This window comes from Motacilla alba, chromosome 2 (genome assembly GCF_015832195.1).
Source record: "Motacilla alba alba isolate MOTALB_02 chromosome 2, Motacilla_alba_V1.0_pri, whole genome shotgun sequence".
NCBI classification, from domain to species: Eukaryota; Metazoa; Chordata; class Aves; order Passeriformes; family Motacillidae; genus Motacilla; species Motacilla alba.
This window is the reverse complement of record NC_052017.1, coordinates 77,774,330-77,798,081: the sequence shown is the minus strand read 5'-3', so window position 1 is coordinate 77,798,081 and position 23,752 is coordinate 77,774,330. Positions and strand designations below refer to the sequence as shown.

The window sequence follows — 23,752 nt, the reverse complement described above, 5'->3', positions numbered from 1 at the left end:
TTATCCTTTGCTCCTTTCTGTTAGGGAAAAATAACTATATTGTAAGTGTTTCAATGGGTTAAGTATTCCATCCACTAATGGGCAGGTCACAAGATCATAAGAAAAGAAAGATACCTTGTGTGTCCCAGGAAATTTGGTACAGAACATACCAAGTCATGCATTTTGTGTTAGGAAAGAACCTGAAGGTTTAAGTATCATAAATCATTTGGGTAATTAACATCTCACTAGTACATGAGATTTGTCCATGATGATGTAACCTGCAGGGATAAAATGGTGTGATTTGAGATATGGTGGAGTTAAAATATCTGCATTTAATTCCCTTTCAAATTTGCCCTTTCATTTCTGACAGCAGTACTTTAAATGAGCAGCATGCTGCTACTGATGCCTGCACTTTCTTGGTGGCCGCTGCTTAAAGACCAGCATCATTTGCTATCTAACTTAATTTAAATTTGAAGTGAAACAACAGCAAATCTGATGTTAAAATATTGTAGGAAAGCAGACAGGGTTGCAAGTGGATAAATGAAGAACTTAAATTTGTTAAACAATTTGCAGATGTGAGAAGCACAAGGGATTAAAATGAGAACAGCAAACTGAAGACTAACAAGTATGCAGACTGTGGGCCAAGTTTGCAGAGGCCTCTACTTGGCATCTTACATGCTATTTGGTTACTTCCACCCACAATTGACTTGTTGAAGCAAAACTGGAGCCACAAAAAACAAATGTGAAGTCCTTCTACCGTAATATGTACGGGCAAACAGCGCCTGTACACATAAATCAGGTGTTTAACTATCTACAGTAACTTGAATCTGCAAATGATTGAAAGCTTCCTTCTCCCTCCCACGTGATGGAAGTAATGCTTTTTGAATGTTTTTGTGCATAGAGTAAGCAGCTCTGAAATGAAGGCATGTTGTCACCTTACGAAATAGCTAAATGTTACTTCAGACCTTCAGCTATAGAGTATTAAACCCCACGAATGCAGTCATGACAGAAAAAGATTTTGCCAGTCAGATCTGCACTTGGAAGTGCAATTCCAGTCCTCTTGCAGAATAAAAGTCTGGATACTGGCTTTCAGAAGCCTGATTCCAAAAGTGCTGTTGGGGTTCTAGAAAGAACCAGTGGGAATGTGCTCACTGTAATGTTGGGCCATGTCAGCTGTTTGAATTTCTATTAATTCAGATTTTTAGGCATGGCAAGTTGAAGTCTTCTCAAAAATTGAGATATATTGATTCTTTGAGCCAAGGGACAAAGTCCATTTACATTAGCAGTATCTTGACACTTACAATAAAATTGAATTACTAGTGTGAGGTTTTCTGGCTGCAGATAAACTTGCTAAGGCATTTTCATTTGTTCAGACATCTTTCTGGGAGATCAGTGACAGCTGGAATACTCCAGAAGTGAGTCATTTATCTAGATAGCTCCCAACTGTAGTCGCTGTTCAAACATTGCAAATGATGGAAATGGAAAATCTGTGGATTTAGGAATCTTTTAAAAGTCTTTGGTTTGAATCTTCTTCCCTCCCTCATATACAGTAAAAGTAAAATATTGTTCTGTCCCCAAAAGACAACACTTTCATTGTGACAGTAAGAATGCATCCAGGTGCATTTGGTCAACACTTTGCGTTCCTTGTTAAAATCCAGAGTGTAGACTTATCCTTAATGACTTTGTACTTAAATCTTGTGTGCACATTTCATTCATAGATGCTTTATCCCTTGTAGTATGAAGTTTGTTACAGGGAATATCTTGTGGATATTCCTCCTCATTCAATAGGGGCTGAAGTAGAATCTAGTGCTGCTCACATGAGGAGTTCCCTGACTTGGTTAATAAAAAGCAGATGAGAGGGATATTCTCATTAATACCTCTGCTGATAAGAAGCCTTTGGATAAATTAACTAATGCAGCATAAATAGTAGAATCCAGTGGGTCCTACAGACCTCAGTCATGGTTATTTTGATCCCACAGCATGATTGGGATGCTTTGTTCACATTAAATAACTTTTTTAATATGGGGTAATAATACGAATGATTTAATGTCATAAGACACTCTTGAGTTTTATTTCTAGTTGCTTCTGAGGAATTTAGGTGGTGTTTTTTTCATTGAGTTTGATAGAGGTTTTCCATGCTAGGAAGAGCTGCTGTAGAAAAGTTTGTGTACATATGATAATGAAGGTCTACTAGCAAATCTGTCACATCAATGAATATAAATTCCTACAGCGTTGTTTTCCTGTAAAAGAAAATAAATATTATTTTCCAAAATTATAGAATAATTCAGGTTGGAAGACAACTTTGGTGGAGAAGTCCAGCTGCCTGCTATACCACGCCAGATTCCCAGGTCTTTATCCAGTTGGATTTTGTAAACCTCCAAGGCCAGTGGCTGAGAATCCTCTTCCACTGACTTTCCTTAGAGTGAAAAAGACCTTCCCTTTCATAGCATCTGGATGCCTCATTTCAACTTGCATTCATTGCTTCTTGTCCTCACATCTTCACTACTGTGACGAACCTGCTTCTCTTTTCTTGACAGCCTTCTTGTAGGATTGGGAAACTGCTGTTAGCCCAATTCTCCTGCCACTTCCTCAGTTGTTTCTTGTCCAGGCTGAAGCCCAGGTCCCTCAGCCTGTCCTCACAGGTCAGTGCTTCAGCAGCCTGATGACCTTGGGGGCCTCCTGATGGACTTATTACAATTTTTCAATGTCAGTCTGGTATCAGGGAGTACAGAACTTGGAAATAAGGGAGATGTGGCAATATGAATGTCCAGGATTGACTCCTCTGGTGTTTGTTACTGTCCTGGGTAGAGTACAACCAAGTAATCACTACCCTTTGGGAATGGACAAACCATCCAACATTTTTTTTTGCCACTCTGATTTTCCAGCCATCCAGACTGTGGTATACCAATCTGATTGCAAAAATACTGAAGAAAATAGCAAAAAGGGCTTAAAAAAGTTAATGTCACTGAACCACTGAAGGTAAGTCAGGTGGTTAAGCTTCGCTCATCTAAATCTCATTCTTATGTGCACCCAGAAATGGGTTCCAAGATGTAACCCACTTGAACTCTGAAACCTGAGTCACGTCTCACATGGTAGAGGTTGCTTGAATAGATTTAAATGAACCCAATTCAAGAAGTTGTTAATTGCAGGATGATTATTCTACTGCAGTATCTCATATGAAGGACTTGGCCATGTCAAGACTTTCATATGCATCAACAGAGCTGAAAACTCCTGAATTTTGCTGCTTCCCATAGCTAATACAGATTAACAGCACAATAGGACTGAATAGTGAACAGGCAAATGGTTTTGACACCAAGCATCCTCCAGTACCAGACCCCAGGCTGATGGAGGAGTTCAGTGGAATGACACATGAGAAGATGCTTTGTGCAGTGCAAAAAACGATCTTTTGATGAACTTTCCAAACAAACATTGAATTGCCTGGTGCTTTCCTTACAGGTAAGTAGGTGTCAAATATCTGGGAGACATGTTTCTCCTGCAGTTCAGGAAGCATGGAAAATTTCCTCAGCAATCACTCCGTTGCTATTCCTTAAAGTCCGTGCTTGGCTTTGTCAGCTTTGTTTACCCCTTCTAGGCCTAACCCCACCGCTTGCCTGCTTTTCTGCAAAGGCATCCAGGCTCGCTGCAGCTTCTGCCAAAGACCTCTTTCAATGGTCTGTTATGGTTTTGCTCCAGCAGCAGTTAAAAAGGGATAGTATTCACCCTGCTGTTGCTCTCCTTGCATTTTAAATGCAGCACAAGGTCCTGGAAACAATAGATTTTGACTGCTCAGAAGCTCATCCCTCACAGCCTTTCTCCCAGTTGCCTGTGCATTAGCTTTGTGCCATTATGGGGTGCTGCCCCCATTCAGCTGTGGCACCTGGCAGCCCCTCAAGAGCTTAACCCTCCCCCAGAGCCAATGTCTGGGGAGCCTACAACAGTGTTCCTGCCTCTTTCCCATCTGCTCAGTCGATCAGAACTCAAGGCTGATGGCAGCTTACACCATGGCGCTCATGTGCCCAAAGTCGGACTTAATAGTTCCAGCAGACTGATTTACTTAATTTGACTCCTCAACAGGCCTTGTAAAGTCTGTTGTTCTTTTAAAACATACATGCAGAAGAAAATTTAATTGTTTTTTCTATGCTTTTGATTACTGTTGGCTGGGTATATGCAGCTGCCTAGACACCACAGCTTTAACAATTCTTGCTGTGGTTTATACAGATTGACGTATTCCTGCAAGGAATGTAAGCCACAGAAAGCTGAAGATGAAACCAAGGAGGGACTATTAAACTGGTAGCAGGGAACAGTTTAATTGCAGTTTAGAATAGTGTTTAATTTATGGAGGCTTCAGTTACGCTGTTCCGTTTTTGTTACTTGACACCCCAGCAGTTGAAAAGAAAACCCTCTACATATATGCTGTAAATCCCTAAACCCAGCTTTTCCTGCCCCTAAACTTGCATCATACTACATACTCCTTGTAGCATAGAAAAAGTGATACATTCCTGAAGACTTACTCGATTTCTGCTTTTTTTTTTCTAAATTCTGTATTGAGTTTGCTAATTCAAGTCTGTGTCTAACTGACGAAGAGTCAAATTTTCTGTAACTGAGGGGAGAGATCTTCCATTTGCTTAGCTTATATTCCTGTTCTAATACATCTAGTAAGCTTTTTTATAAAAGCAAACTTCTAACTCTTTGCAAGGAGATGAGGCATAATGCAAGTTTAGAAAAATGTGGGATTTTATTAAGTCTGGAAATGTAGATGATAGAGTGAGACAGAGTTCAACATTTGCTGTAAATAAAAATATAGTTTACATTATAAGACTGCTCCAAACAGGAAAATATTTTAATTTGCTAGTCAGAATTTTCAGTAGTTTCCTGTGATTTGAAAGCTTGTTTTCACTTTTGATACTGTTTTCCTAATATGTGATGCATGAGAAAGCATTCATTTTGCAATGAAAAAAAGTGACATGTATTTCTGAAAATCTTCAACTATTGTGCTGACTTCTTCCTAAAATTGGGCAAATGATTGGCCACTGTACAGTTATCTCAAAGACACTCATTTCAAGAGAATCACACATTGATAAAGTACTTGCACTGAAGCTTTTCCAGCCATTTTTCTCTAAAACTGTTTTAACATTAATACACTTGAACAAACTGTGCCCTGATCACATCTCAGAACTGGGACCAAAGTCATTAGGGATGGAGGAAAAGCTTTCAGTGTGTCTTCACTTGTATAGTAATTTGGGATTTTAGAACCTTGATTTATTCCCATGCAGTTCAGTCCATTTTTGGAGATGGATTAACTATATTTGGAAGAGAAAAGGCTTTGTAGAACAATGCTGTAAGGCTTTTGTTCTTTAGGACCAACACTTATTTCTTCTGCTGGATTTTCTTTTTTCACTTAGTGATGAAATGACACTTGAAAGGTTTGCAAATTATTACAGCGTGTGAATCCTATACTGACTCTTGTAATAAAGGTGGCCAAGAATTTTACTGGCTTTTTCTGAAGGACAGCAGAAGAACTGAAGGGATGTCTTAGGATACTGGGACCAGCTGCTCTGCTCTGGGAGCAATTGCCTCATGCAATCCTTTTCATTAACTTGCTGAGCCCTTTTGTAAGCACTTTGTCCCCTCCCCCTCATTTCTGTGGGAATTTAGAAGCTTTACTTCTCTAAGGAGGCAGAATATTTCTTTCAGTGGAAGCCTGAAAGTATTTTAGGCCAAAATGCCTATTTGTTCTTCAGCAATATTCTGTCACTCCCAAATGATCTTCATCTACCTTTATTTCTGGATAATACCTCTACTACTTACTTGTGATATTATTTTTTTTCCTTTTTATTTTTTATATAGCTGAAGAACTTCTTACAAGATGCTTTAACTTTTCAATGTCTAGTTATACTTGATTTCGGGCAGCTTCTGCCTTATTCCTGTGCTTCTACACCAGTGTTTTTTCCTTTGATGTTTTCTTACTTCTTAATAGCACCCTTCTGTATTCCAAGCAGATACCTAGATGTCATCTTTCAAGGAAATCTGTGGTCCTTTCTCAGAGACTTCCTTCCCTCCAGGGCACTCCTCATGTGGGATAACTTCCTGAATTTAAGCACTTCTGAAACAGAGCCAGCCCTCCTGCTCCATTTGCTGCCTTTAAGTAGTTCTCTCACTGTGACTTTGTGCCTTTTCAAACTGAGTGCTCTCCTTCCAGGCTGACTCATCCCATGTCACTTTTCCTCGGGGGGGCTGTAGGAGCTTGTTGGCCCTAGTGTAGGTGGAGTATCACTTTTCCAGGTATCTATACTGCTAGAGAGTTTTGTGAGCAGGTGCAGATTCACTGGGCTTTTCAGCAGAGTCTTACCATACCCTGGGCATGAGTTTCAAGCTCAGCTGTCCAGATGGAGAAAGGTGACTGAATTATAGTCATATTTACATACCAACTACAGATGTTCAATTCTTCCAAACTTGGCTAAAGTAGGGCCTTGACCAGCACTACCATAAGGCAGGCTCACTCCCATCACCCAGATCCTTAGTGAAGATGTTGAACAGTATTGCTCTTAGTATTAACTCTTGAGAGTTTTAATCTGCAATTAAATTCTGTAATTATGTAGCTGGTTTAAGATGAGAAATCTACAGTAGGTAAGTAAAGATGAGGCATGAGATAAATATAAATTCAGCAATTCAACTGTGTGATGCCATCAATCAGACTGAGCCAACTGGCTTCCAAAACATTGGGATTTTTAGTGACATTGCAGAAATAAGTGGGTTTTTATAAGGAGTGAGCAAAAGATACTTCTACCTATGCAAGACTTGGAGTAGTCACCTAAAGTATGGCAGGTGCTGGTTTATATTAGCTGTTATGTCAGATGAATGGACACCTTCCTTACTAGAAAAATATTAAATTGGATTTGGTAAGTACCATGTGCTTGAGGTTGTTCTTCAGTTCCTTCTGGGGAAATGAAGGAATCTGTTCATCCCCACCCTGCCCAGCCATTTTTCTTTCTCTTGGAAGGCACATAGTCCTTTCAGATGTTTGGCAACAACTTGTTGCATAAGGTACCAGGCTGAGTCATTAAAAGTTGCTTAGAGGATTGAAATGACACTGTTCCACACACACAATAATTGCAGGCTTTAAAAATGCAATTGTTTTAAGAAAATACTCTGGTTCTCTGTAAAATTCTCTAATAGGAAATCCCTCCACCCATTTCCATCAATTATTCATATGAGCTTCAAGCTTGATATTTAGCTTTGGACACAAACGCAGCTGCAACTGTTCTCACAACCTTTCCTCTGGGGATGCTGCTGGTTAAGCCCTGTCCAACCTTAATGCCCATTCTGCCTACAGGAACAGTCCCTCCTATAAAAATCCTAGTGAAATCTAAGCAATTTTGTTGTGATTTAGGATAAACTAGATGAGTTTGTGGCCTATCTAATGTTTTGGTATGTTGTCCCCTGGTGATAGGCTTTGTTTTCTTTCTGTAAAGCAAATAATTATTAAATGCTACCAAACAGCCCTGTGCTGAGTAAACTTTGTAGCATTGCCAGCACTGGTGGTCATGCCTACAGGAGCCAAAGATAAAATAACTACCCAACTGTTCACCCATTCTCGTGGGTGAGTTTTGCCACCAGGCAACAAGGAAAATGTATGTGAAACTGGGAGTTAATTTTTAAATGGTAGATTCTCCTTAACCTGCTTATGTACAGGTGTTTTTGCTTTGTTCTCTATTCTTCCCACTATGGTGAAGTACTAATTTGTATTTTTAGCTTAACAGAAGAGTGGGATAAGTGTATGGCTTAAACTGTCACTGGCTGGCCAGAAAGGAAGGAATCAAAAGGTCAGCAATGAAAGGAAATAACAAAAAGCAAAGAAGTTGATAGAAATCCTGCAGGTAGTAATGGGTTTTGTTTACTGCTTCACCAATACCTTGTTTTTTTACCATTCTGCTCCTGAGATTATCAAAATATGAAAAACAGTTTCTGTACGGTTTAGGAGAGCAACAGGATTCTTTTATCCAGAGGGAAATACTGAATGCCAAGTAGAACTATGGGTAGATTTTACTTGCATGTATCCAGGATTGCTCAGGTGTGTGATTTGAGGAGTGTAGGTTGTCATATCTCAGTGGGAATATGTCTGCATTTGTAATAATGAAAAACTGTCCATGGAAGGTGCTCTGTCTGGTTTGACATGTCCACAGTACTTTCAGGCCCATTATAAACCCATGGAACAATTGCAGTGAGATTTTTATTATTTTTTAATACCGCCTTAGCTGCAATTTCATGTGATTAAAAAAAGCTTAAGTAAAATTTTGTTATTGATAATTGCATCAGTTAGTGTAAAATAAATGCAATGGTACATATCTGACCTGAAATCTGAGTTGGTAATATATGGTATTTATTTATCTTCATTTGCATTGCTTCAGCAATAGCTACACCTTACTATAAAGCCCAAATTCTTCTGATCTTAGCCAGGCTGGATTATCACACTGCTCTGAATGATAATTATGTAGGGCTTGGAATGCTCACAGTATGTCAGCAATGCATTTTAGGAACAAATAAACATACCGTGTAGCACATCCAGTACTCTTCAATTCTCTTGTATAAATAGAATACAACTCAGTGCACAAGAGCTGTTAAGCAAATGACTTCTGGCACTTAGCAAGGCAGGGGTTGTCACACTTTTTTGCAGTTTAAAAGCAGCCCTGATGATTTGCAAGACCCGATGAATCAAACAACCTTCAATACACCATAAAGTTCAGTGTTTAAAATTTGCATGTATTCATTTAATTTCTGTTAATTTGTTTATTAAATATTTGCTAAAAACATCTCACCTGTTGCAAGATGTCTAAGAATATTAACTGTGTCATAAACAATAGACCAGAATTAATTACTTTTTTGGGAATATTGTGAAGATGCACCAAGTGGTCTCAAGTCCTATTCCAGATTTGGCATTGTCCAAGGGGCTGCCTATTGTTGGTTTAATGAGAAGTAACCTGGACAAATGGAACTTTTTCCTTTCTGTTGCTTGTTCCCCCATTCATTTTTTTTTTCCCAAGGAAGTGAGAAGATGTGCAGAGGTGTCAAGAAAATGTAAAGTCCATAACTGCAATTCATACAAGCAGGGAAATAGGGTCAGTCTGTATGTAGCTAGAGATCTCCTTCAAAATTATGGAATTGAAAACTGTCCCATGTTGTTCTGGGCAGGAGCAGCAGAAAGTGCACATGGAGGGAGTGTTATGACAGGTAGCATTTTGCAGCAGTGTTGGAAGGAACATGATTCTTCAATTTCCTCTCCTTTGTTCCAGTGTGCTGCTGAGTAATGTGCAGCATTAATTTATTATGTAGGTAATTTTCTTTTCTCTCCTTTTAATATAATTGTAACAGAGTGTGCCCCAGAAGTATTTCTGCTTTCTGTCTAGGGTTGAGATGGAAAATGGCAATGATGTACTGCAGCTGTCCAGCACGGGGGCAGCAAAATTGCTTCTATTGTGTGTAAATGAGACTTGGGTAATATGGGAACTGTTTTCTACATTGGAAATAGCTCATATTTTCTGGAACGTGCATGCAAACATTGATTTTTCTAGACAGTGAACCCAGGTGACTTTGTAGTAAATCAGTAGCCTACTCAGTGTTGTATCTAGGTATAACTTTGGCCCTCTGCCTGAGTGGGAGTCCTGGAAGGCTTCACTTTATGTGTGCTCTGAGCATTGTGAGCTCCTGTTGTTTCTCTTATCTTTGTGAGGCTGCACAAAGCTTCATGAAATCATGTTGCCCTGCTCAGCAGCAAGCTTACAGGCTATTAAAAGTCAGTTCAAGTAAGGAATCAGTCTGCATCACTCTCCTCTTCTCAAGTAACATGTTTTTTTCATATCTGTTTAAGGGAAATGGATATTTTTCTTAATTCTATTGAAATTCCAGGTGTTTTTCGTCATGTTAATGAGAAACAGAAGATTTTTCCTTGATACATACTTTTTTTTTTTTGCCACTGATTTTCCTAAGCATTGAAGGAGAATATTATCAGACCTAAAGGAATAATATAATTACTTTAAAAACAAATAATTAAATATTTAAATAAATAATAATTAAACCTCTTATTTGAGGTTTTGTTTTCAGCTTTTTTCTTTCCAAACAGATTGCAGTATGAAGGCAAGAACTCCAGATGTCAGGAACTTGAGTTCTCAGTACTCTAGGGAAATTAGGATGAGTGATCAAGAAACTGATGAAAATAAGGGCTCCTTGTAGCACTGTTTTAGAAGATGAATTTGTCTGGTCACACATAATGTATTTAGTTGGGGAATAAAAGAAGCCTTTCCTAATTTTGAAAGTTCTCTCTGTCTTGGAATTTAGTGAATCTTTTCCCTAACACGATTGGTGAGTATGCAGGCCTCTGTAAAAGATCACTTAAGTTATTTTTGTTCCCCTAGTCACTCTCAGCATTTCTTCATCAAAAGGCTATCATGTAAGTAAGCCTCTCCCCAATCAAGAGTGGCTGAAGGGCTGAGGTGGCAGATTAGTGTTCTTAAGAATACCTCTGTTTATGCATGGATTTATGATCATATGTGCTCCAAAAGGAGATTAAAAAAAAATATTGTTGCTCTTTCCCACGTTCCTAGGGTCACATACCTCTCATGTGGGATTTCTGCTTGCCAGATGCATCTAAAGGATGCTGCTTTCTGCTGTCAGGGCAACTGTCACAATATTGTGTATCTCAGGCAGACAAGGATGAGTGTCCCTTCAGGGAGACAAACTGGTGTTCATCTAAGTAGGAGGATCCCAGAAAAACTACCAAACACCCCTGTTGCTATATTTTTGAATGTAGTAAGAAACTTTGTGGGGGTGGAAGGAGAGGTGTAGGTTAGAGTTTAGAGGAAAAGTGGTGTGGACAGCACTGTAATTATGGGGTGACTTATAAGCTCTGATGACATGTCAAATTTCACTGTCCTCTTTAAGGGAATCATTTGGGAAAGGTGGAGTAGCGTGGGGGTGAAGAACAAGCTCCTCATGCCAAGGCACAGTTGGCAGCTGGCCACCTTTTTTAATGTTTTATTTCCTTCATGACCTATTGTTGTCTGCCCTGACCTATGTTTCAGCTCTTAGGCTCTGGCAACAGAGAGATCAGATTAAGTTAACTACTATATTGTTTAAAAACCACTAGACTGATAAGTACAACAGTCTTCAATATAGCTTTCTAACAAGATTTTCTACCAAAAACCAACCTGAAACATGATCCTGAACAAAAGTACTTCATTGTTTCCCTCCTCGCTGCTACCATAGCATAAAACTATCACTGGACTTCAGATTTATTTTTCGAGGTTAAAAAACTCTGATTAGTGCTAAGCACCACTTGTTAATGTCAAGGATTTAGTACATTCTATCTTTATTTGTTGATTGCTGGAAATGAATATGTTCCTTTTTAAGAAAGTACCATAAATTACTAACTTGCTTGGAATACAAGTGTAATTCTTCATTAACCCTCCCTAAATATGTCGAGAAATTCTGCTTTGTTACTCCAGTGCCGTTACAGGATTCTGTTACCTCACACAGCTGAGTAGCTGCTGCTGGTGATGCCCTCTATTTCTAGCAGCACTTTTGAAAAAGTTAGTCAACAACTAACTTCATATTAATTAAATCTTGAATGTACTTTTGTTTGCAGTTGAAGCTGATATGAAATTCCTTTACTAGTAGGCAGTGCCTTTTAATTGATTCACAATTGACTCAGCATCTGAAGAGATGGAAAGTCTGTCGCTGATTTCCCCCCACTCATCATGGGCTAAAGTGGTGGGCTGGGGGATCAGACTCAGTGCCCTGACATTGCTGAGATGTAGGCATTTGTAATAGACTTAATTTTTTTTCAATATCAAGGGCAGGATAGTACTAAATTAAGTCTACGTTCTGTGAAGTGATTACTCCCTGTACTGGGTTTGTGTGGTCAGGTTTTGGTAGCCTGTAGCTATTGGCGTGGCTTCTTTGAGAACCACCAGAAGCTTCTGCCATGTCAGACAGAGCCAGTGCCAGCCAGCTTCAAAACAGACCCACCAATGGCCAAGGCCGAGCACATAAGTGGCAGTGGAAGCACCTCTGGGATAATGTATTTACAAAGGGGAGAAAGTTACAGCACATCAGCCAGGAGAGAGGAATGAGAAGACGTGAGAGAAACAGCCCTGTGGACACCAGTAAAGGAAAGGGAGAAAGTGTTCCGAATGTTTGTGGAGGATGTTTCCCATGGAAGAGAGCCCAGAGTGAAGCAGAGGAGGAGTGTGAGGAGTCCTCTCCCTGAGGAGAAAGCAATGACAGAGACAATGGATGATGAAATGACTGGAACCCCCATTACCCATCCCCTGGGGCTGCTGGAGGTCTGGAGGTAGAAAAATCAGGAGTGAAGTTGAGCCCAGGAAAAAAAAGAGGGCTTGAGGGGAAGGTGTTATTTAAGATTTGGTTTCATTTTGCATTATGCTACTCTGATTGGTAATTACTTAAGCTAGTTCCTCCAAGTCAAGTCTATTTTGCCCATCACAGTGGTTGGTGAGTGAGCTCTTCTCCCTGCCCTTATCTCAACCCATGAGCCTTTGATTAGATTTTCTTCCCTTGCCCTGTTAAGGACAGGTGGTGGAGTGGCTTTAGTGAGCACCTGGCACGCAGCCAGGGTCAACTCACTGCGTTCCTTAAGAGGTTGAACTATGCCAGGTCTTGCCCCTGCAGAAGGCAGGCATAGGGGTGGAGCACACCTGCTCCATCTTTTACTCCTTTGTTTGGTATAAGCACCTCCTGTTTTCTTGGTGTGGTGCTGCAGCTTCTTGGTGGTCATCACCAGAGCGTACTCAGCCAGTTCTGGTTGGGGCTGAATTCGGTAAGCTTTCCCAATATTTTACAAAACCCACATAAGTATACAAAATATACCAATCAAAGAGCTAATCTATGCAACCTTACTGAGGAGTGGTGCGCAGTCTAGGTGCACAGGCATTCTCTGCTCTTCCCCTTGGAATGCTCTACTGTTTTGGGAAATGTCCCTTCTGAGATCACGCTAAATGCACTGGCTGTCAAAGCATGTGGTTGGAGTGGATGAAGTTGCAAGAGAATTTTATCTTGGGTTATAGAGAAATATGATCATGACACAGACTGTATCAGGCCACTGGCACAGGCGCTTGAGGCCTGGAGAGATTTTATGTGAAAAACAGCACAATGCTTGCTGTTCCAGACAAAAGCCATCCTCGCACAGTCACGGCTGGTTGTGTGGTAACTTGGCAGCATCAGTGTGGTCCTGGTTTGCCTTGTGCTGTTAAACTGTTTAAAGGCTGTACAGTTCCTTACTGTTGGTAAGAACTTTTTCCATTATATTATTCTTCTTCGTCCTTTTTGTTTTCTCATGGTACACCTCTTGTTTTTATCGTTCTTTAATGGAGAGGTACTGTGTCTTCTAGTCTGTTTCCATGGAAATGCCCAATTAGAAGAGTAATTTGAAGAGATTGAGACACAGCTGCCAAAACTCCTAAAGGGAGAGAGGGGTGGAGAGAAAGGGGAGAAGATTTGGGTTGGCAAAATGCAAGCAACATTGCCTGTCCTCTGCCAGCTATTTCCTAACACTTGTCTGTAAATTCATATCTGACTGTACATCTTGCACCCATTTGGTTTAAGCTACATCTGCAATGAATTTTAAAACTATAATTGAGTCTGGTGCTCAGCATATGCAATGTTAATGCTTGGAATGTGAATTTTTTTTCTTGTTGCATTGCTTCTTTCATATGTTTTTTATCAGGCAGTGGCCAAGACTCGAGACCAGAAAGGGAGGGGAGAGGAATTAGAGCATCTCTGTCTTGCCAATGTCTTGTGTAAACACACATGCTGAAAAGACAGTTTTCTGTCCTTCCTTTGACACAGAACAGGGTAACTCAGGTATCAGTGATTCAATGATCCTCAAACCATTTATAAAGGAAAAAACCCAAACATTCCATTGAGTTAGTTTTCTGGTAGTCAGATGACTAACATATCTGCCTATCTTCTTTTGACCCAGTGGATGCAGTCAGGAACTGATTCATATGAGAACAGGAGAAAAGAAGGAAAAACTAGTGAAGCAAAAACTGAATACTGAATGTGTCCTTCTCCATAGGTGAAAAATCTATTACTTTCATATATGAAAACATACCTGTACCCCAAGAATGACCTCTGTACTTAAAGGGATAACTTTGCTACTGCCTTTCACATAGAAAAAAGGATGACAATTTAAATCTGTCGTAGGATGTTAGGCTTTGTTCATACCCACAGAAATGTGTGCTGTGATGACAATTTGCAAACACACTTAAATTTCTGTTTTCTCACAAAAGAATGGGGCTTTCTCAGTATTTTTTAATGAAGTATTATCTAGACTGATCCCAAGACTCCTTACTTTCCTTCCTGACTATAGGTCTGTCTTCCAAGACTCAAAACAACAACAAAGAAATCCTCACCACACCTACTAAATGAGCTGAAAACAAACAAAAAGTCACCCTCTCCCTGAGGAAACCCAATCCAAATAAGCAAAAAACCTACACATAAAGCCCACCCTCAAACCCATACTTTTATCAGCGAAACTTTGGCACAGGAGCGGATTAGAAATCTAGTGTTCTTTTAGGAAGGCAATTGCAGAAGCTAGCCAATATTCATGGGTAATTCCTGCTCTGATTGTCAGCAAGATAACTCTGAGCCTCTTGGTTGACAGATTTCAGCCATGGCTTTGAGTGTTTTTCCCATTTTCACTGCCTCTGCTGCCTTTTGTGCAGCTGAAGGAATAGGTTTTGTGCTGTCTTTCCTTCCTCTTCTGTGACCTTGCCCTGTGTTTGTGTCCTTAGAGCAAAAAATTGGGCACTAGGTTGCCTAAGAGCATCACCTTCCCATGGCATTGTGAGTAATGCTTTTAGGACCTTACGACTTGGCAGAGCAGCTGCTGTAATGCCTTCTTGGACATGTAATTACTCACTTTGCCACACCGTCAAACTGCAGTGTTCATGAACATTTTAGATCTGACAGTTCTCATAATTGATAAAGCTTCAGTGTTTTGGGCCTTCAGGAAATGCTTTGTGGGTTGCTGAAACTTTCCAACTTCCATTACAAAAAGTAAAGGCAGCATAGTTTAACATTTTAAATTCAGTTAGTTGAAATGGAAATCTTATAGGAATCTCCTCTGACTATCTTTTGCCAACCAGGTACATGTTACATTTAGTGCAATGCAGCATTTAACCTCAGGGGAAGCAAGGACGCCCTAAGAGTTCATGCAATGCAGTATTGCAAGAAAGCAAATACTTTGTGTTGCTGGTTAATGATGGTTATCTATTCTCATCTTTCAGGGTGCGTAACACGTGATTTGTGATTTAGCTGTTGCTGCTGATTTGTGATTTTGCTGTGGAATAGAGGCGAGATCAGTCTCTTTCTGTTTAGGTTGTCATGCGTATTTCCCACAGAACGGAGTTTCTCAACATTATCTTGACGGACTGAACAGTCTTAAAAACAAAGCAAACAACCACCCCTAGGAATGAAGGTCCCCCCAACAATATGGTAGAAACCACTTATTCAAAGACATCTGCAAGGAACATGGAGTGAACTGACAAACTTAAACTCTTCTCTTAAAGGAGACTGACAGTATTATATTTAACACCATATGTTTATATAAATGTGGATATATATGCATAAAAGACCTTATTAGCCAGCAACTCAGATTAATAGTGAATGCTTGAGCAAAGTGTTGACTAGTGTGTGTAGTTAATTAGATGTAAGCATTTAATGAACCCTGTCAGCAGTTGCTTCCTATTAAATCATTATCTATTACAGAAACGTGATGATACAGTTTTCTTTCAATACTAGAGTTAGAATAGATGTAGGAAAACTACATTTGTTGAGTAGATTTCAGGTCTATGTTGCTAAACACTACCTCTTTCGAGAGAAGTGGATGGTATTAAATTTTAGTTGCTTCTAATAATGGCTATAGCGATTGCCATTGGGGGTTTTGGCAAATGGTAATATTTTTCCTAATGCATCAAAGTCTAGACTGAACATGAAGAGATTGAAATGCCTGAGCAAGTAACATCATGTTTTTAATATCCTTCCTTAAATTTAGTATGGACGGTCAATGTAGCTTGGCATTAGAAAAGCTTTTTAAAGGAATTACCTTGTAATACTTACCTTTTTAAATGGCCTTCTTTAAAGGCTTCTAGGTTTACAAGAAAAATACAGTTTTCCATCTTGATTCTGCACCTGTAGTGAAGCAGTGGCTGTGAAATAGTTTCTTGTAGTTCAACCAGACAAAATTAGCAAAAACATGCCTTCCACAGGAAAAACCAACTAAATCACAAAACCCCCAAAATCCCTGTTATGACCAAGCCCTTATATAAATGCTACTTTTTTGCTTGTGTGATGTATCTTCTTCATACTAACTTTTCTGCTTGTAGATCTTTAAATCTTTACATATGTATGGCTTAAGCCATATCACATGAGCTGTCTGCTTCCTGCTTCTTCCTTTTTATCAGCAAGGGTTGTGCCAGTGTCAGTCTTCCAAGTTTGCTTTTTTCCTTCCTGGTATTCTGATTAACTACAGCTTTGCTAAGTTTTCTTGAGACAAATTTTTTTATAGCATTTGTTACTGATGTTTTTGTAATGGAAAATTTATGGTCTAAAATTAATTGTTAGCTGATTTTATTTGGTAGCAGTGATTTTCTGCAACTTCCCAGGAAATTTTGGGAGACCCCCAAAACTTGGTTATTCTGTATTTATTAACTCCTTCTCTCCATGTGTGGCTGCAGCATTCTTTTATGGTTTCTTTATTGTGAAATAATAAAATGTTCTTTTTTATGAAATTAGTTTGTTTGTGTGTTTGATTTTTTGTTGCCTTTTTTTTTTTGTTTTTTTGGTTTTTTAAAATAGCGTTGTACTTAAACAAAGTATTCTTATTGCTGTATGCAATACTCTATATTAATGATTTTTAGTCATCACTCCTAAGGACAAGTGAGAAAAGTAGCGGAGCCAGACTCAGAGTTTGAACTCTTTTTCAGCATTTGGTTTTGGGATTTGATCCCAGTGAAAATTCATGTTGTCCTACTTCCAAGGCTGCCTTTCAAATACACCTTGTGCTGGCTTTCTTCTATTCCCACTGACATGACTGAAAGTATCCTTAAGCCTTCTCTGAATCCTGATTGGTGTGAGGAAATAAATTATGAATGAGACTTGCAGGACAGCAGTCTTAAGCTTTCTGTTAGCCATTTTTACACCATACACACACCAAATTTATCTCTAGGATGATCTTACCCACATGCCTACTGTTTGCTCAACTGTGGAAAAATGAAAAAATTGCAAAATGGGTGCAAGTAATCAGCAAATCCACAACAGATCCTTGCAGTGGCAGATCCTACAAATATACAATAAACCAGAATTATAGTAGTGAAAAACATGAAGTTTAAAACAGACTAGAATGACTTTTTGAAGGGCACTTTGTAGTTTGTCCGTTGTTGAAATCTATTCTTTGTCCTCAAAGCATTTTTTGCAGGTGCTGGAAAACACATTGAGCTTATCTGATGAGTGACAGTTGTTATTTAAAAAAGTCACGTGTTAGAAAAGCAGGCGCCATTAAACAAGAAGATCTGACAGTTCCATCTGTAATGTTTTTGCTGGCAGAGTAGATGAGATACTGTTCCAAAGTCTGTGCAAAGCATGCTGCAAACCTCTAACACTGGAAAGAACTTAAGAGTTTAATGTGTTCTGGCTTCACGTTACATAAACAGGGGTCCCTATGGTCCTATATTGATTGGGCTTGTGTTCCACCACTGTTTTTGTGGGTATATGCTAGCCCATAAAATCACATTTTTGTTTTTGCCTGCCAACTCCCTTCTATTGCTTTGTCTATTAGACTACAGTGGTTAAGTGCTACAGCTGGTGTGTTCAGGGATCCAATGCAGAATAGTCAAACCACTAACTTTTAGGCTGATAAGCCTGAGAGAAACCCTTGCAATTGGATAGTACAATTAAAAGTATGTCATGAGTTGTCAGAACTCCTTTATGCTGTTTGGAAGAGGACGGTGTGTCCCCTGGTATCAGCACAGGCTAACATCACCAGCCCTACAAATACTTTGCAGCATATCTCTAGCAGTCACAGTCACAAATGACTGCTGTAACCCAGAGTTAGTCCGATGGGGAGAAGACCCTGAGGTGAAAGATCATGTTTAGTATGCTCCATTTTTTTTTTTTTTCATCTGCTCCTTATCTAACCATACAACTTTTGGGTTTTGGTAAACCTTTCTGTCATCCTTGCATGTGAGTATGGAACATGAAGTTTTGGTGAAACTGGAAAGCCTTTCTAGCTTTTTTTGACATGTTGACATTTGACTTACATGGGAAGATATAAGGAATCTGTATTTTTTATTTAGCAGGCAGCAATTTAAGTGACTTAATAGTCCTTGTACAAAGGACACTGCAGCTTCCACTGCCAACTCCAACAGTTATGTGCTGTGTTTAGGCTTCATTAAAACACTGACACAAAGTAAAGATGTGACACCTGCATGGTGGGTGAAGGATTCCGCAAACAAACATCCTTAGACTCAGGATTAGTTCATGCGGCAGCCTCCTGCTTCGTGTCACATCCATCTTTACATCCACGTGTATATCTTCTCTCTGATGGGAACAGACTTGTTAGAAGGGCCTGTTGTGTTAGGACAAGGGGTAATGTTTTCAAACTAAAGATGGTAGATTTAGACTAGCTAGAAGGAAGAAGTTGTTTACTGTGAGAGTGGTGAAACACTGTCATAGGTTTCCCAAAGAGGTGGTAGATTCCCCATCCCTGGAAATATTAAAGATCAGGCTGGATGGGGCTCTGGAGAATAACTGGATGTTAAATTTTAAGACCAATGTAAAGTATTTTAAAATTTCATTATCATCCTGACTATATCACTATATTATCACAATATCTATTATTCTAACTCATTAAAATATATTGTGTAGTATTCTAGAATAACTTGGAATATATTATATTACCATTTTTTCTTTAACAATATTTGGGTGGGTTTTTTTTTTTGTTTGTTGTTTGTTATTTTCACCAGGTGGGTCAAAGCCTATTGTTAGTTGAGTAAATGCATAACAGGACACCTTCTATAATTTTATTATAATTTGAAGAAAAGTAAGGAACTCCTCCTGAATATGGAATGAGAATTTTTTTCGTCAAAAAATTCTGCCACTGTCTTGCAGGGCAGGAGTACTGCAATGGAAAGAAATGAGTTGCAAAGGAAATACTTAGAATACTTTTGTCCCAAGAATGGTAGAAGAGGCACACTGACCACCCTCAGCCCCCCAAAAATAATGAATACAGTGTGGAGTTCAAAGGACAGTGAGACCGAGGTTGGATGAGAGCTGTACTCGGTTTAGGCTGAATCTTCTGTTCCCCAGCATTTGATTTAGAAACTACTTTGGATCCTAAGGACCTGAGCCATCAAATTTGAGCAGGATGAGTTGAAGCAAGCCACTTCCTTCATAGTATATTTGGGTTTCTCATTGGCCATTTAATCTGTGTGGCTTTGCTGAATGGAATATGCAGGGTTTAGCATGATTGGTAGCCATGTGCAAAACAGACCATGACTAAATAATGGGATTATCTCTAAGTAAGAGATGCACTTTTCAGATAAGGCTTGTAATTGTGGTGAAGAGTTTTATCAAACTCTTCAAACTAAGCGTGGTGAGGAGGTGACTCTTGCAAAGTGAAGGAGTAGGGCTCCTAGCAGCTCTTTGCAGCCCTGCTCCTCATTTGCTCAATTAATTGCAGAATTGCAGAAATAGTGAAAAGCTGTCTAAGGGTGGACATCATCTGGTTCTCCCTTTGCTGTTTTCCAAGTGGAACAACTTACTCTCATGAATGAACACAATGAAAATTTCCTACTTGCTTGTGTGTCTCTGACCCAGTGAAAACACAAAACACAAGCATAGCACATAACCATTATATCTGCTAGTGTGATGGGGTGAGGCAGCAAACTGAAATTCTTTGATGCTGCAGACAAGAAGCTGTAAACCAGTTGAAAATCTGCACAGCCTCTGCTGTTGTGCGCCCAGAAGGCTCTAGTTGTAATGTAACCAGGCAAAAAGACTTCCAGAAAAGTGTCTCCACTTCTGGAATAATACTTCTGCCCTGGCTTGTAGATTAGTTTTGTTACATAGGTGTCCTCCGTGGGGACCACATGACCTGGAGCTGGGCTTTTTTATGTTGGACCTACCTCAGAGATGCCAAGAAGAGTAGCATCTGGATTTTGGAGCCTTGGGAACAAACTGCTCAGTGTCTCAGACCCTCCTTCATGTTCAGGGACGTAAAGTTATGATTATTATGGCAAATAAATGTTCCAGGTCTAGGTCACTGTTCTCATTTCTCTTAAGAATATTTATCAGAATAATTAATCATTTAAGTGGTCAAAACTGACAGTAGTTATTTGACATAGGAAATCGCACAAGGGAAGAAAAATTGGCAAGAGGTTGTGGGAATACTGAAGTGGCCTTCTGCATTGTTGGAAGTGACAATTTTGTTCATTGTTTCCCTTGGATCCTCTCATTAGTCAGCTGGATAGCTGTGTGCCTGCCGTGTTTCGCAAAGGTTGGGACACGGGGCCGCGCGATGATCACACAATTGTGCACGGAGCTTCGGCTCCTGTAGTCTTGCCATAGAACAAAAAGGCCATTGTTTCCAGCATAATACTAAAGCAGGAAAAAAATCACAAAGGTCTTTCCTCTAGATAGAAGCCTGACTTAGCAGCAGGCAGGAGAGAGCTAGCAAGGAGTTTATCTGCTGGAAATGTCTTCTACAGTTTGCATTTTTGTTTCATCTTGTTTTACTGATGGCTGGAGAAGATACTTAATGCTAGAACTGCAAAATCAGTTGGTGTAGATATCTGACTGGAAGCTGATGATAGAGTAATCTAGCACTGGAAACTGTTTTGTTTTTTTCAGGCTGTGTTACAGTTCAGTTTTTAGAACCATTAAATCCTAGCAGAGGAAGAACCATGTATTTGTGTGTGTACATTCCTCCAGCAGACTGAGAGCCCTTTAGTCACTTGTTAGGGGCAGAATACATAGTCACAAAATACTTAATGACTTGTCAAAGTAGAGTAAATAGTACACATTAGTCCTTTCTGGGAGGCAGGTTCTGCTTAAGTAAATTAAATTATGAAGCCGTTTCTTGGAAAATCCACTCTTGAAAGGTATTGATGGAACAAAATACCTCAAATGTCAGATCTAGTTTTATTGGGTCAGCACAATTCAGAAAAGGAGTGGCCAGTCACCTTTTTTTTTTTTTTTTTTATTCCACTTCATATCAGACTTAGCATATACTCCCTTACCCCATCTCTGTTCAAAGGGGCTTTGTAGAAGGCTTGAGCAGTGCTGTGTGTGGAGAGAGGTGATTTGTGTTATGGTGACTTCTAGAATCACCTCCAGGCAGTGGGATTACAACTTCACTACTGATCTACATTTTGGAGGAAGCATTTACAGAAACTACCTCCTACCATTGCCAGTTTGGACTCTTGCTGTGCCTTATTCTGCTGTCAGTAGCATTGCCTGGTGTTGAGCCAGAGCTTGTATTAGCAAAATGTAAATCTATATTACTCCTAATATACATATTGATAGGTACATGCTCACAAATATATATCATATGATATAAATGATGAAATAATTGTTTTGTAGTTTCTTGTGCAAACACTTGTATTGTTTGCATATAGACACTTCCCTTTCTAGATGAGATCACTTGTGGCTTTAATCCACTGCCCAACAGGTAATACGATCTTCAGCAGAGCCTGTATTTCAAAGCTGTTGGGAGTCTGTCTTCTGGCACAAACTAGATTTTATTGAATGGTTTGCAGAGCTTGGTAAGAGGTGTCTTGTTCCTGGATATGTACTACACTGAAAGCATAAGAAAAAATAATATCTCATGGGGAATGATAACAACTTTATGGGCAGTCTGCAGTCATCAGTTATTTCTTAGTGAAACTGGACTTTATCACTTCTACAGTGATAAAAATAAGAAATATTTAATTGCCAGATAGAAAATATTGCTTTCGTAGGTTAAGAAATAAGAGTGACCTTTTTTTTTCTTGTAAATTTTATCAAACATACTGAATATTGCAAGTGGTCTTGTATTGCCAAGTAAGCTAGAAACATGGTTGTTTTCCCTTGTTGGTTTTTCTAACAGTAAAAATAAAAAATATTCATTTTGATGGTGGGTAAATGAGAATTATATCCACAAGAACCAGAAATGGGCATAATGGACATAATAGAGTCAATGTTAAAATGGCATGATAATGGTGACATTTGAATTTCCAGAGGAAAACCTGCCAAATGGATAGGCCTCATTACAAACAATGATGGTGTACCTCATCAAAGAAGTATTCAAAGAAGAACTTTACTGAGAGCATCCATAATTTAGCCCATTGTATGTAAAAAAGTTTTACCAACACTCTTTGATCTAGTGTCACAAACAGTTCCTACCATTGCAGAGGGAGAAGGTCTTTGGAAATTGAAACAGTAACTAGAGAATTACTTTTGGCAGCACTATGTTTTATAGAAGCTGCAGCTGATCAATGCTATGCCTTGAAATAGAGTTGCATTGTTTGACATGCCTGCTGCACTAAAAGAAAAATTAACTTTTTAAAATGTGAAACCTTTCAGAACAATTTTTCCAATATTCCAATTCCCCTGACTTCAATTTTCTCTTCCCGCCCCCCCCCCCCCCCCCCCCCAGTAAAAATTTAGGCAAGCTCTTCTTCCTAGGTTTTGGAGAAGTGAGCTTGGACTCCCTAATCTTTACATGCTGCCTTACCTGAATATTCCTGACAAATGCAATAAAGCTGAGAGTCTTTTTAGGTAACTGATGGCAGGCTTCAGAAGGAAAAAATGTAGCCAAGACAGGAAGAAAATTTATTCTTAAATTTATATTTAAACACATTAAACCTGTAAACAGAAGGGTTGGATCCCTTCTAGGAAGTAGTCTGAAAACCTAAAAGGAATTTTTTTCCCCAAAAGGAATTTGAGGTGAAGATCAGAAATCTATCCTTGGGATAGTTAAATGAGAAAAGAAAAGGTCTTCTGACGTAATTTATATCAGAAGGAAGAGTAGGAAGCAGGATGGCTTCTCATCTTGCTGAGATGTAATCTGCAGCCCAGCTGGCAAGCAGCAACCACTGTAGAGGCAAATGAAGGGTCTTATGCGGCTGGCTGATGCCCAGACTGCCAGAGAGTCCTAGCCAGTCCCTCCTGGGTTGTGATAAGCCAAGTGATGATGGATATACCTGTTGGTGCTGTTTTCTGGAAGTAGAAGTCATGAGGTATTGATTAATTTCCCTTCAAAAGCAGGAGGCCCAATTGTCTGATATCTTCATATGTCAGCTGTTGCTTTGCTGGACTGCTGGAGATGCAGATAAATAGAAAGTTCTGATGTCACTTCTCCCATTAGCTTAAGAGTGGCTGGTCCATGCCATCAGCCCTGCTGACTGTTCAAGAGAGGAAGAGTCACTTTGTGGTTAGAGTTCTTGGCAGTTTCCCTATAGACTGGAGGAGACAACAGGACAGTCCTCCCTTTGTCTGTCTCTGTTACTCCCTGGGGAGACTGGGCAACCCTTAAGTAATGCTGAATTCCTGATTGAAACAGGATTGTGAATTTAGGTGACTTAATTCGACATTGTCCCAGTTTCAGCTGGGGTAGAGTTCATTTTTTCTTAGTAGCTGGTACAGTGTTGTGTTTCAGCTTTGGAATGAGAATAATGTTGATAACACTGATCTTATCAGTGATAAGATCAATGTTATCACT

The 23,752-nt window shown here is 39.4% G+C and overlaps 1 protein-coding gene across 3 annotated transcripts in view; it reads left to right on the top strand.

Moving 5' to 3' along the window:
- FBXL7 (F-box and leucine rich repeat protein 7) overlaps positions 1-23,752 on the top strand; it is a 169,874-nt gene that overhangs the window by 79,387 nt on the left and 66,735 nt on the right. The gene's annotated exons all lie outside the window — the stretch shown is intronic.